A 13,943-nucleotide genomic window follows, 5' to 3' on the forward strand; every position below is an offset into this window, starting at 1 on the left:
TTTACCCCCAAAAGCGTAAAAAAATTTTTTTATAAACCTATTTGGGATCGCTGCGTGTGTAAATGTAAAAAAAAAAAAAAAAATACGCCCAAAATTGCAGCTTTTTTTTGTCACATCATATTCCCCAAAAAATGTATAATGTATCAAAAGTTGTGGTATCAATAAAAAGTACAGATGACGGCATCCTGTATACTGTTTTCTCTGAGAGGACCACCCCCATAACGGACCTTCTTTTTTTTTGGGGGGGGGGGGGGGGGTTGGTGCGAAGAAGTTTCACTTAATCGAATTTTTCTACCACCTTATTGAAAGAAATGTATGCTCTGATTATTCCTCCACACTGATCTAGTTTGGATAAATCTCCCCTAATGGTGCTGGTTGGTGACTGTAAAGGCTGTGTAATCTATACTCTTGTAAGTAAGAAGAGCTCTACAGCACTGCAGAGTCTGTGTGCGCTATATAAATAAATAATTATTATTATTAACCTGCATGACTACGTATTTATATATGATAAATATAAAAGGTATTGAAAGAGCTTTATTCATCATTCAGTCGTCATTACAAGTCATACAATAAATTACAATCACACAAAGCATGATGGTACAATATACAGCACAGGTTCCCTAAGCCATACACTATACCACATGCTACACTAACACTCCGCTCCATCACTCGTTATTGAAGAAACAAAGTTGAAAACCAAAAACACATTACAGTCTGTGATCAGGGAGGGGCATGGGATCTATGAGGGTAGGGAGGGGCGGATCACAGGGCCAGACTACTAGACAAACAAATGGGGAGGTGGGGGAAGTGTTATATTTGCATATATTTGCATATACTGAAAAAGAGGAATTATGGCGGAAGGGCCTGGCGGTTCGGGACGTCATAAGTATAATTTCGATCAGTATCACCCGCACTACAAGCCTGTATGACAGGTTAATGTGGGTGATACTAATGACAGATTTCCTTTTAACTCTTAGATAACTTCTTTTATAATTATGACCATACACACATTGGCAACCTGTAAAAAAAAAGATTTTGTTTGCCGATGTGTACCGTGGCATACCGGCAACAGAGCTTATTTTGTTTCAAGGAGTTGTCCAGAAATAGAAAAACAGCTTATTTCTTTCAAAAACAGCTCAAGGTTTGTCCCCAGGTTGTATGTGATATTACAACTTTGCTCCATTCACTTCAATGGAACTGCGCTGCAGAAGCACACCCAACCTGGAGACAGACGGGGAGCAATTTTTGAAAGAAATTAGCTCTGTTTTTCTATTCCTGGATAACCTCTTTAGGGTATGTTCACACGTACGCAGATTTGATGCACAGGATTTTCTGCTGCACATTAATGTAAACTAAATGACTGTTCACAGCTTCTTATCTGCAGTTACAAATCCTGCGCATCAAATCTGCGCAGGATCCTGTATGTGTGAATGCACCCTTAAAAAGAACCTGTCAGCAGATTTTACTTTATAAAACTATTGGCAACATGTTATACAAGTTAAAATCAGTGTTTACCATGTTTTAGATTGCGTCCAATCCAGGACAGCGGGACTTGGTAGGAACACTGATTTTAGCCTGTATAGCATGTTGCCAACAGGTATATATAGGGTAAAATCTGCTGGCAGGTTCCCTTTATTAACTGAACGTAGTCAGCAAGTGATGCGGAACCCAAAAGATCAGAAGGCCATGCTTTTTGATCCCATTAAATAACATTAAACGTTTGGAAAGTCTCTCAATGAAAAAGGAAAGCTCTGCCATGGCCATCCTGTCTGATGAATGATAGTAACCTTGGGTGTCATTTAGGTTGAGAAAAGGAGACGGATTGCAAAAGAAGGCTGCTGGAGATAGTGAGTTCAGAAAAACCACACGGGCTAGTATGGAGAGCGCCCCCTAGGATGGAAAGAACCACCTTCAATTTGAATGTAGTAGCCAGAAGAACTGCCAACACTGTTGGATATAAGTGAGCCAAAGGGGGCTACCTAACCAGAAGGATAAGGAGAGAGTGCAGGAGTTTAAGGGTAGGGCCACACATGTCGCATCTGCAGTGTATTTCATGCATAGCACTGAACAGTATTAGCAATCAACTGATTACAATAAATAGTCTCCTATGGGGACATAAAAAGTGTGGGGAAAAAAAGTGAAAAATCCCCTCCCCCAATAAAGATGTTAAACGTCCCTTTTTCCTGTTTTACCCCCAAAAGCGTAAAAAACCTATTTGGTATCTGCGTGTGTAAATGTAAAAAAAAAAAAAAAAAAAAAAAACAGCCAAAATTGCAGCTTTTTTTTGTCACATCATATTCCCAAAAAAATGTATAATAAATATATCAAAAGTTGTGGTACAGATGATGGCGCAAAAAATGAACCCTCATACCGCCGGATAAATTAAAAAGTTATAGGTCGTCAAAATTAGAGGGATTTTAAATGTACTAATTTGGTTAAAAAGTTAACCAAAGTTAAGCCGCTCAATAATAGAAAAGTATGTAAAGATGGGTATCATTTTAAAGGGGTACTCCAGTGGAAAGTACCCCTTTAATCGTATTGATCCACAGAATAAAGAACATGTCATTTTTAATGTAAATTGTACAGCTTGAAAACTAAACCTTCCAAAATTTGCTAAATTGCGGTTTTCTTTTCAATTTCTCCACACAAATAATAATTTTTTGGTTGCACTCAAAAGGTCATTACAAAGGAAAACTGGTCGTGCAAAAAACAAGCCCTCATACTCGTCTGTAGATGAAAATATAAAAGAGGTGCGATTTTTAGAAAGCGAGGAGGAAAAAACTAAAATGTAAAAATAAAATTGTCCTGGTTCTTCAGGTCAAAATGGGCTTGGTCCTTAATTGGTTAAACATGTCAAACGTTTTAATCGATGCAGTGTGTGGACCCCAAACTATTGTTAGCTATAATTGGGTGGCAGTGGTGTGCAACCTGTGGCTCTACAACTGTTGCAAAACTACAACTCACAGCATGCCCAGACAGCCCAATGGCTGTCCAGGCATGCTGGAAGTTGTAGTTTTGCAACAGCTTAAGGTCCGTGGGTTGCACACAACTGGTCTATGTTGGCTTTATCTCACACACACACATATTCAGATAGCCAAAGGCTGTCTGGGCATGCTGGGAGTTGTAGTTTTGCAACAGCACGAGGCAGGGGCGGATCCAGAGTCTAGTCTCGGGAGGGGCACTATCAGAGTATTGTGCAGTGGTCGACACGCCCCCTCCCATAGACTTGCATTAAGGGGGCGTGACTGTGACGTCACAACCCCCGCAGCCCGCACCCAGAGTTCTGAACAAAATGTTCCGAACGTTGGGGCAGTAGAGTACCCCTTTAAGTACGCAGCATAGTTCCCCCACAGCAGGTAGGCAGCATAACTCCCCCACAGTATGTAGGCAGCATAGTTCCCCCACACTAGGTAGGTATCATAGTTCCCCCACTGTAGGTAGGCAGCATAGTTCTCCCACACTAGGTAGGCAGCATAGTTCCCCCACATCAGGTTGTCAGCATAGTTCCCCCCCCCCCACATTAGGTTGTCAGCATAGTTCCCCTACATTAGGTTGGCAGTATAGTTCCCCCCACATTATGTTGTCAGCATACTTCTCCCACATTAGGTGCAGTATAGTTCCCCTACATTAGGTTGGCAGTATAGTCCCCCCACATTATGTTGTCAGCATACTTCCCCAACATTAGGTTGGCAGTATAGTTCCCCCCACATTATGTTGTCAGCATACTTCCCCAACATTAGGTTGGCAGTATAGTTCCCCCCACATTATGTTGTCAGCATACTTCCCCCACATTAGGTTGGCAGTATAGTTCCCCCACATTAGGCTGGCAGTATAGTTTCCCCCACATTAGGTTGGCAGTATAGTTCCCCCACATTATGTTGTCAGCATACTTCCCCCACATTAGGTTGGCAGTATAGTTCCCCCACATTATGTTGTCAGCATACTTCCCCCACATTAGGTTGGCAGTATAGTTCCCCCACATTAGGTTGGCAGTATAGTTCCCCCACATTAGGTTGGCAGTATAGTTCCCCCACATTAGGTTGGCAGTATAGTTCCCCCACATTAGGTTGGCAGTTTAGTTCCCCCACATTAGGTTGGCAGTATAGTTCCCCCACATTAGGTTGGCAGTATAGTTCCCCCACATTAGGTTGGCAGTATAGTTCCCCCACATTAGGTTGGCAGTATAGTTCCCCCCACATTAGGTTGGCAGTATAGTTCCCCCCACATTAGGTTGGCAGTATAGTTCCCCCACATTAGGTTGGCAGTATGGTTCCCCCACATTAGGTAGGCAGTATAGTTCCCCCCACATTAGGCTGGCAGTATCAGTTCATTGCACTGATCTGTGTATGATTCCTCACTGGGGTAATTATAACGCACTGATGAGATATTAAACTTCACTTTTATTTTTACAAAAATGTGAATAAATAAAAATGTGCAAAAATTGTGCAATTATGAATTAACAAAACATGAACCAAAAATAGGTGTGCAGAAAATTAGTTTTGGCCGCCATCTGATAGATAGTCCACATACATGCAATGTACCGTTCCTTCAAAGTAAATTGAGTCACACATGTGAACTACCGCATATTAATAATAAACTTGCATTCACACCAGTAGACTTATGTCCCATTGATACATTTCTGACATGTATTGTAGGTATTAGTTCACACTACAAAAAGGAGCGCATCTTCTCCAAACAATTATTTACGTCTGAGATGTATAATTACTGTTCATAAGTGAGGGGATATATTTTGGCATCCAACTGCTGAATATAATAAACACAGTCCCGCGTCGCAGTGTATCTCATATCCCCCTTATGCAAATGTGTTGATAAATCATCTCTTGTGAACAGTATATAAAGTCCATAAATACACAGTCTATAATAAATAGATATTAGCTGGGTGAAAGAAAAATTAAACCTGCTATCCCGAACTTGCTTCCGTAATAATTGCTCCGGATGGATGTCAGTCCTCTGGGTAGGTTTAATAGTTCATGCCGGGATACACATTCCGTGCGGTGTCCATACGTTATTCATTCATCTCTGTGCTCAGCTTTACGGTAGTGCTTGTCTTTGTTGCAGATGAAAAATGAATTTTAGTTGCGGTTTCTTGATTTACGGATTCAACGCGTTTCTTGCTGTAGAAATCATCAGGAATCTTTAGTAGTACAGCATGGTAAGAGCTTAGTCTTTCATTCCGGCTCATTTAGTATATAGCCTGCATACAGCTCTGATGGCGGCCGTATACTGACTCGTATCGCGGTCTTGAATTTTAGAACACCCCCCGGCACCTCCTCTACAGGTACGTCATTCAGCTAGTGCCTACACCTGAGTTTTTAATGAACAGGTAAGGTACGCATCATACCAATATAGAGTGGACTTACTCATATCAAAGAGCAACACTATAGTACTTTGTTTTAATCTAAGAGCCGAGGAAGGTGCTCTCGAATCACCCAAAGTGCAAGGAAAAGTGCAAACGTGTTACACAAAAAAAAACATGCACAGAGGATGCGGTCTATCACAAGCCCTTCTCCGATAGGAGAGAGGCCCCCAACAAACCTTACCCTTCGCCTCCGGACCAAAAGGTACCTACGAGGTTCCAGATTCGATGTCCCTTTTAGCTGAAGCTACTAAGGGACCACGAATGCTCCCGGCATCCCCCTAGGCGTTAGCCAAGGTATCTGGCCGCAGAGCCGATAACGGTAGGTACCCTGCCAGAGCAGGAGTACCCGGGGTGTTTGCAGGGAGGTGCGGAACCTAATGGCCACACACACCTCCCCTAGACCGCTAGGAGGGACACCCAGAAGGACTACCACATCCTGACAAATCCTGTGGACACACAACACGCAAAAGTGACACAGTGAGACAAAAATAAATAAATAAGTGAATGTGTGCAGATATACTGCCCGGACATCCGGCCGATCTATAAAAATTTCTCTGATCCTAGCCAGAAGGCCGGGAATCAAGAGGTGAGTGCCACAAAGATATAGTACTGTCGCTAGACCTCTGATTACACCATGCGGTATAAAACCACATATATATTGTTTGGTTGGACGGGGAGGGGATCCTCGCTTATTAATCATACAGATAGTAAGCATCATACTAACACAGAACAGTAAGGGAGATTCCTAACAAAAGCGGACAATGAGTTCGCAATTTATAAAAAGGGGTACACACCTAATTTCAAACGGTATAAAGATATATGGACATATGGTGGATTTTCACCTCATGATACATAGTCCCTCAACTGCAATGATAACTGGGAATAGAACTTTTTGTAAGGGTATTTACCTAATAAATATTCAGAGAAATAATGAAGCAATTGGGAAAATTATTTAGACTACTACTATGCTCCTAGATTTGTTACATGAAACTGGTATAAGATATAAAGTCATTCAAACTAAAGGGCCTTACAGTTTGTAACCTATACGTCCTCTGCTTCTCTCTGGAGTAGCAAACAATCCCATTTCCCACCTCTTTGTGGGGGCTTTACCACTTCCAGAATCTGCACCTTTAATCCAGAACAATTACTTTGATGGTATTTTTTGAAGTGAATGGCCACGGGGGTATTGCGTTCATTAGCTATATCCCCCAGATGGTCCTGGAGACATTTTTTAAGGGGGCGAAAAGTTTTACCCACATCATTTTTGGGGCACTTGCATATCAACAGATATATTACGCCCATAGTACTACAATTTCCAAAATGTCTCCTGCTGTATTCCACCCCGTGGTCTCACTTCTAAAAGTCTTTCCTGGCTGGATATATGGGCAGATGGAGCATTGGCCGCAGGGGTAGGAACCGATCGTTTTATTGGTAAGCCAAGTTTCATGTTTGATGGGGGCTAGGTAGCTATGTGTAAGATGGTCTTTTAGATTTTTCCCCCTTCTTGGAGATTCTGGAATAATATCTGATATACTCTAATCAGATTTTAAAATCTCCCAGAAAGAGGACAAAATCCTCCTTACTTCACTAGCTTTTTCATCGTACGTACCAACTATGCGGGTAGATGTATCATTCTGTCCTCTGTTTTTGGGGGTAAGTAGCTCAGTTCGATTACTTAGCATGGCCCTGTAATAGGCCTTTTTTAAAGCCCTGTTGGGGTATCCTCAATCTTTTAATCTAATCCGCAGCTCGTTCGCCTTGACTTTACAATCATCCAGTGTGGAACAGTTGCGTCTCACACGCAAATACTGGCTTGTTGGTATACCAAGTTTTGGGGGGGGTGGATGACAACTCTCCCATTGTAACAAGGTATTAGTGGCCGCTTTTCGATATAAGGTTGTCGCAATCTGATTGTCTTCTGTAATGGATATTTTCAAGTCAAGAAAAACCAACTCAAATTTATCAATTGTGTGCGTAAATTTTAGATCCAGGTCATTGAAATTAAGTTGGGTAACAAATTGATCAAAGGCCTCTACCGTAGATGTCCAAATGAGGAAAATATTGTCTATGTACCGGATCCATAAATTAATGGATCGGGTCCATAGCGACATGTCTTCAGTGAACACCCTTGTGTCTTCCCAGTATCCAAGATAGAGGTTGGTGTAGCTAGGGGCACATGGACTCCCCATAGCCACGCCCCTACTTTGCAGATACGTGGTACCCTCAAACAGAAAATAATTTCTATTTAAAATGAAATTGATAAGCTCCATCACATATTCGTTATGTTGGATATATTGTATCCCATGTTGTATTGTATTGTTGTGTTGGATATATTGTGTCTGTAAAAATGATGGACGAATAGAGGGCCTCCACGTCGAGGGAAGCCACGTAAGTATTCTCCTCGACATGGAGGCCCTCCAGTCTGTTTAAAACGTCCATAGTGTCCCTCACATAGGAGGGCAGGGCATATACAAATGGTCGCAAAATAGAATCCACATACATGTTACCACCCTTGTCGGATGGTTTTATGACCAGGGAGGAGTCTTTTTCCAAGTTTTTGAGGGCTTTTCTCTCACTATAAGATAAATATTGATATTGCACCATCTTGGTTTCTAGGTTCCTTAAGGATTTGGTGACCCCCTCCACAAATGTATCAATTCTGGTATAATCCTGTACTGGGGGTGATTTGGTACTTTTACACTTCAATTGTTTGAAGGGTCCTAAGCCCTCCATCCTATGCGATTCTCTGGAGAGGGTTGCCATATCCTAGAACAGAGAAACATCTTCTGATTGTATCCCTTGGGCCTCTGCAATCCTGGCATTACTTAAAGTAAAATATTTTCTCCAATTTAATTTTTGTGCATATAAATTAATGTCCTTTACCCACAGGAAGGAATTATTCTTCACCGTGGACACAAAGGACAATCCCTTTCTTAGCAAACTCATCTCCGCTTCACCGAGGTCTTTTGAGGTGAGATTAATAATTCGCCCTGGGGATCTACTCTTGTTTGCGGTTGCGTAGTGGATACTGGTTGTTGGGGTAATTTCCTAAAAAACCTTCCTGTGGTTGTCTATAGTAAGGTCGCCTACCTCTTGGTCGCCCCCTGCCTCGGCCCCAATAAAACCCTCCTCCCAAACCAGGTGGTCCCCTTTCTGCCTCCGAATCTTCACACTCGGATGAAGAGATGTCTGTTTCTAGCTGTGTCACTCCCTATTGGTGCGATCCGTACCTTACCTGTTCATTAAAAACTCAGGTGTAGGCACTAGCTGAATGACGTACCTGTAGAGGAGGTGCCGGGGTGTGTTTTAAAATCCAAGACCGCGATACGAGTCAGTATACGGCCGCCATCAGAGCTCTATGCAGGCTACATACTAACTGAGCCGGAATGAAAGACTAAGCTCTTACCATGCTGTACTACTAAAGATTCCTGATGATTTCTACAGCAAGAAACGCGTTGAATCCGTAAAACAAGAAACCGGAACTAAAATTCATTTTTCATCTGCAACAAAGACATGCACTACCGTAAAGCTGAGCCCACAGAGATGAATTAATAACGTATGGACACCGCACGGAATGTGTATCCCGGCATGAACTATTAAACCTACCCAGAGGACTGCCATCCATCCGGAGCAATTATTACGGAAGGAAGTTCGGGATATCAGGTTTAATTTTTCTTTCACCCAGCTAATATCTATTTATTATAGACTGTGTATTTATGGACTTTATATACTGTTCACAAGAGATGATTTATCAACACATTTGCATAAGGGGGATATGAGATACACTGCGACGCGGGACTGTGTTTATTATATTCAGCAGTTGGATGCCAAAATATATCCCCTCACTTATGAACAGTAATTATACATCTCAGACGTAAATAATTGTTTGGAGAAGATGCGCTCCTTTTTGTAGTGTGAACTAATACCTACAATACATGTCAGAAATGTATCAATGGGACATAAGTCTACTGGTGTGAATGCAAGTTTATTCTCAATATGCGGTAGTTCACATGTGTGACTCAATTTACTTTGAAGGAACGGTACATTGCATGTATATGGACTATCTATCAGATGGCGGCCAAAACTAATTTTCTGCACACCTATTTTTGGTTCATGTTTTGTTAATTCTTTGTGATATTGCATAATTTTGCTAATTTTTCACTATTTAAATATGTATTCACATTTTTGTAAAAATAAAAGTGAAGTTTAATATCACCTCACTATCTCATCAGTGCGTTATATATTATGGCAGTATAGTTCCCCCACATTAGGCTGGCAGTGGCCCCCACAGACATACAGCCTTCAGCCATATACAGTGTATTGCTGGAGGCTGTCTGTCTGTGTACCAGGGGCAGATCCAGAGTCTAGTCTCGGGAGGGGCACTATGAGAATATTGTGCGGTGGTCGACGTCGCAAGGGGCGTGGCTGTGATGTCACAACCCCCGCAGACCACACACAAAATGTTCCGAACGCTGGGGCAGTGGAGTACCCCTTTAAGTACGCAGCATAGTTCCCCCACAGTAGGTAGGCAGCATAGTTCTCCCACAGAAGGTAGGCAGCATAGTTCCCCCACACTAGGTAGGCATCATATTTCCCCCACATTAGGTTGTCAGCATAGTTTCCCCCCCCCCTTCACATTAAGTTGGCAGCATAGTTCCCCCCCACATTAAGTTGTCAGTATAGTTCCCCCCACATTAGGTTGTCAGTATAGTTCCCCCACATTAGGTAGGCAGTGGCCCCCCACAGACATACAGCCTTCAGCCATATACAGTGTATGGCTTGAGGCCGTATGCCTGTGTACTGCCCCACCTTAGTGCTCTGTCCATCGCTCCTCCGGTCAGGGGTCATGATCTACTGCTATGGCCTATAGTCCATAGCAGTAGGTCCCTGGACCGGAGGAGCGGAGGTCAGAGCACCGAAGATAATGTGCCGCTGCTAACTTACCATGCGCAATTCCTTGCTGCTCCGCTCTGTTCCTATGGGCACACGCACGGGACGTCAGTGACGTTCCTGCGTGCGCTATCTACCAGCAGCCCTGCGTTTTTAAAGTTAACGCGGGGCCGTAGAATGGTAACCAGGACATGCTGTCCCAAAAAGATGTTTCGGGACACAGGGGTGTTCCAAATGTGAAGGGGGAAATTAATCTTGGGGGGGGGGGGGGGGGCAATTGCCCCGTTGACCCCCTCCCCTCCCCTGGATCCGCCACTTGCTGGAGGTCTACAGTCTGTGCAGAGAAAAAGTGGTACAGTTGCCCATAGCAATCGATTAAGGCTTCTTTCACACTGCCGTTGTGACGTGGCAATGTGACGTCCATCAGGGAATCCGGGGAGAACAAATACATCATGCAACGTTTTTTCCTTCCGCTACTCCCGTCAGAAAACAATGGTGCCCAATGGACCCCATGATATTAAATGGAATCTGTCAGGGCCCACTGTTTACCGTTGTGCCCCGTCAAAAATAATGCCTTAACGGAGGTTTGCCGACGGGACACAGTGTCAGTGTGAAAGGGGCCTAATTTTTTTTTGTGCTTGTTTTCAAGAGGCCTTTTTAACACCTTAAGGCCGCAGGAGGTAATTGTACGCCCTCATCCCACTAACAGGGTTTTAACCGTAGTCACGAGCAAAGAACGGGTTAAACCCTGTGGGTCCCGGTTGCTACGGGCAGCCAGGACCCACGGCTGATGCTGGGCACCGCCGATCAGGCCGATGCCCGGCATAAAACCTTTAGACGCCGCGATCAAAGTTGATCACGGCGTCTAAACTGAAAGTTAGACTACCCCGGCAGCTCAGTGGAGCTGATTAGGACTATCGTGTCAGAATCGCAATGTCCCCATCAGCTTCCTGGACGGTGGGAGGGTCCTCACCTGTCTCCTCGTCGTCCGATCGGTGATCTACTGCTCCATGCCTGTCTTCATAAAGCAGCAGAACGTCGATAACAATGATCAATGCTATGCTACGGCACAGCATTGAACACTGTATGCAATAAGAAGATTTTTTGAGCCCCCTCCTAAGGGGGCTCAAAAAAAGAAGTAAAAAGTGGTAAAAAAAAAAAAAAAAAAAAAAAAAGAGAATTACTATGAATAAGCCCCCCCTGTAATAAAAGTTTAAATCACCCCATTTTCCTATTTTTTAAAAATAAAATAATATTATAATAATAAAAAAAAAAAAACATATGCGGTACCGCCGCGTGTGTAAATGTCCGAACAATTAAAATATAAGGTTAGCTAAACCGCACGGTCGATGGCGTACACATAAAAAAATAGATGAATTTAATATTAATAAAAAGCTATAAAAAAAAGCAATCAGATTATATTATAAATTAAGTAATGTCAATACAAAGTACAAATGGTGATGCAAAAAATAAGCCCTTATATGGGTCTGTAGGAGCAAAATTTAACGCGTTATGATTTTTAGAAGGTGAGGAGGAAAAAACTAAAGTGTAAAGACGAAGATTGTTTTGAGTTCTTAACCCCTTAAGGACCAGGCACGTATGAGTACGTCCCTGCGCCCTGGGTCTTAAGCACCAGGCACGTACTCATACGTCCTGGCAAATTTCGCATCCCGCTGCGAAACCGGACGCCTGCTGAAATCGTTCAGCAGGTGTCCGAGGCAAACGCAGAGGGGGGTCCCGGGACGTCCACATGTCGGCAATTGCCGCAGATCGTCCGTGAAATCGCGCGGGCGATCTGCGGTGATTCCGGTCATTCGGGTCAGTGGTGACCCGATGACCCGGAACTAGATGGTGATCGGCGGTGTACGATACACCGCCAATCACCTGCCGTTGCTGGGGAGAGGTGACAATACTGTCACCTCCCCAGCAACGCTACTTTTGGCCGGCGATCGTCTGACCAGTAGTAGCGCGGCAGAGGAGGGGTTAACGGTCCCTTCCCGCTCCTGCACCCGCTCTCTGTGTTCAGTCAGCGGGTGCAACAGTGAGAAGAAAACCGTGGATCCCCCCTCGGAGCTCCGGAGCCCCCTCACCAGCCTTAGAACAGGCACAGCGGATTGCAGGGACAGGTAGGAGTTAATAAAGTTAAAAAAGTTTTTTTTTAAAGTTACAAAAAAGTTTTTTTTAAAAGTCCCCCTCCCCCCTAATAGGTCCCCCAGGGTCCTATTAGGGTCTGATCCCTTACCCCGGGTCCTATTAGGGGTTCAGGGAGCTGTGTGCGCCACCCCTTTTTTTGGGGGGCCACAGCTTTTTTCTTTTTTTTTCCATTACTGTTCTACACTTTTTCAAGCACCAAGCACCAAGCACCACACACTACATACTTCCCCGCCCCCCCCCGCACAGACACCCTCCCCCCCGCCACTGCCCCCCCCACTGTAGAAAAAAGGCGATGGCCCGCCGGGCATTTTCGGCAGCGGAGGCTTGCGCTTCTTTAGCCTCCGACTGCGAATCTGCCAGTGAGGACGAGGAAGATCCTACCTTTTTGTGTTCTTTCTCGTCCTCCTCATCATCTAGTAGTGATGATGAGTCCCCCGTACGGCGGCGGAGACTCCGCCAGGTGAGGCCACGCACCCCCCATGAAAGTGACCCAGTGGCCGACATGCCCCCCGAGCAAAATTTGCTGTCAAAAAGCCAAATATGACTACTTCTCTTCTGAGCATTGTAGTTCGCCTGTAGTGCACTTCAGGTCAACTTATGGGTTACCTCCATACTCAGAAGAGATGGGGTTACAAATTTTGGGGGGTATTTTCTGCTATTAACCCTTGCAAAAATGTGAAATTTGGGGGGAAACATACATTTTAGTGAATTTTTTTTTTTATAATGGGGTCTTTTATGGGGTATTTCTAATTTGAAGACCCTTCAAATCCACTTCAAAACTGAACTGGTCCCTGAAAAATAGTGAGTTTGAAAATTTTGTGAAAAATTGGAAAATTGCTGCTGAACTTTGAAGCCCTCTGGTGTCTTCCAAAAGTAAAAACTCATCAATGTTATGATGCAAACATAAAGTAGACATATTGTATATGTGAATAAAAAAATAATAATTTTGAATATCCATTTTCCTTACAAGCAGAGAGCTTCAAAGTTAGAAAAATGCAAAATTTTCAATTTTTTCATCAAATTTTGGGATTTTCACCAAGAAAGGATGCAAGTTACCATAAAATTTACCACTATGTTAAAGTAGAATATGTCACGAAAAAACTATCTTGGAATCAGAATGATAACTAAAAGCATTCCAGAGTTATTAATGTTTAAAGTGACAGTGGTCAGATGTGCAAAAAACGCTCTGGTCCTAAGGTGTAAAATGGCCTGGTCCTTAAAGGAGTACTCTGGCGCGCACTTTTTCCCTTTTATCCCGTCCGGGCTGCAAAATAAAAGAAAACACACTTTCTCTTACCTGCCAACGAGCCCCTGGAGCTCTGGTACACTCCGGTACAGGCGTTCGGTCCCCGGGCTGTATTCTTCTTACTGTTAGCCCGGCACGTCACACGGAGCTTCAGCCTATCACCGGCCGAGGCGGGACATTGCTGCGGGCGGTGATAGGCTGAAGCTCCGTGTGACGTGCCGGGCTAACAGGAAGTAAGAAGAATACAGCCCGGGGACCGAACACCTGTACCGG

The sequence above is a fragment of the Hyla sarda genome, chromosome 6, assembly GCF_029499605.1.
Source record: "Hyla sarda isolate aHylSar1 chromosome 6, aHylSar1.hap1, whole genome shotgun sequence".
NCBI classification, from domain to species: domain Eukaryota; kingdom Metazoa; phylum Chordata; class Amphibia; order Anura; family Hylidae; genus Hyla; species Hyla sarda.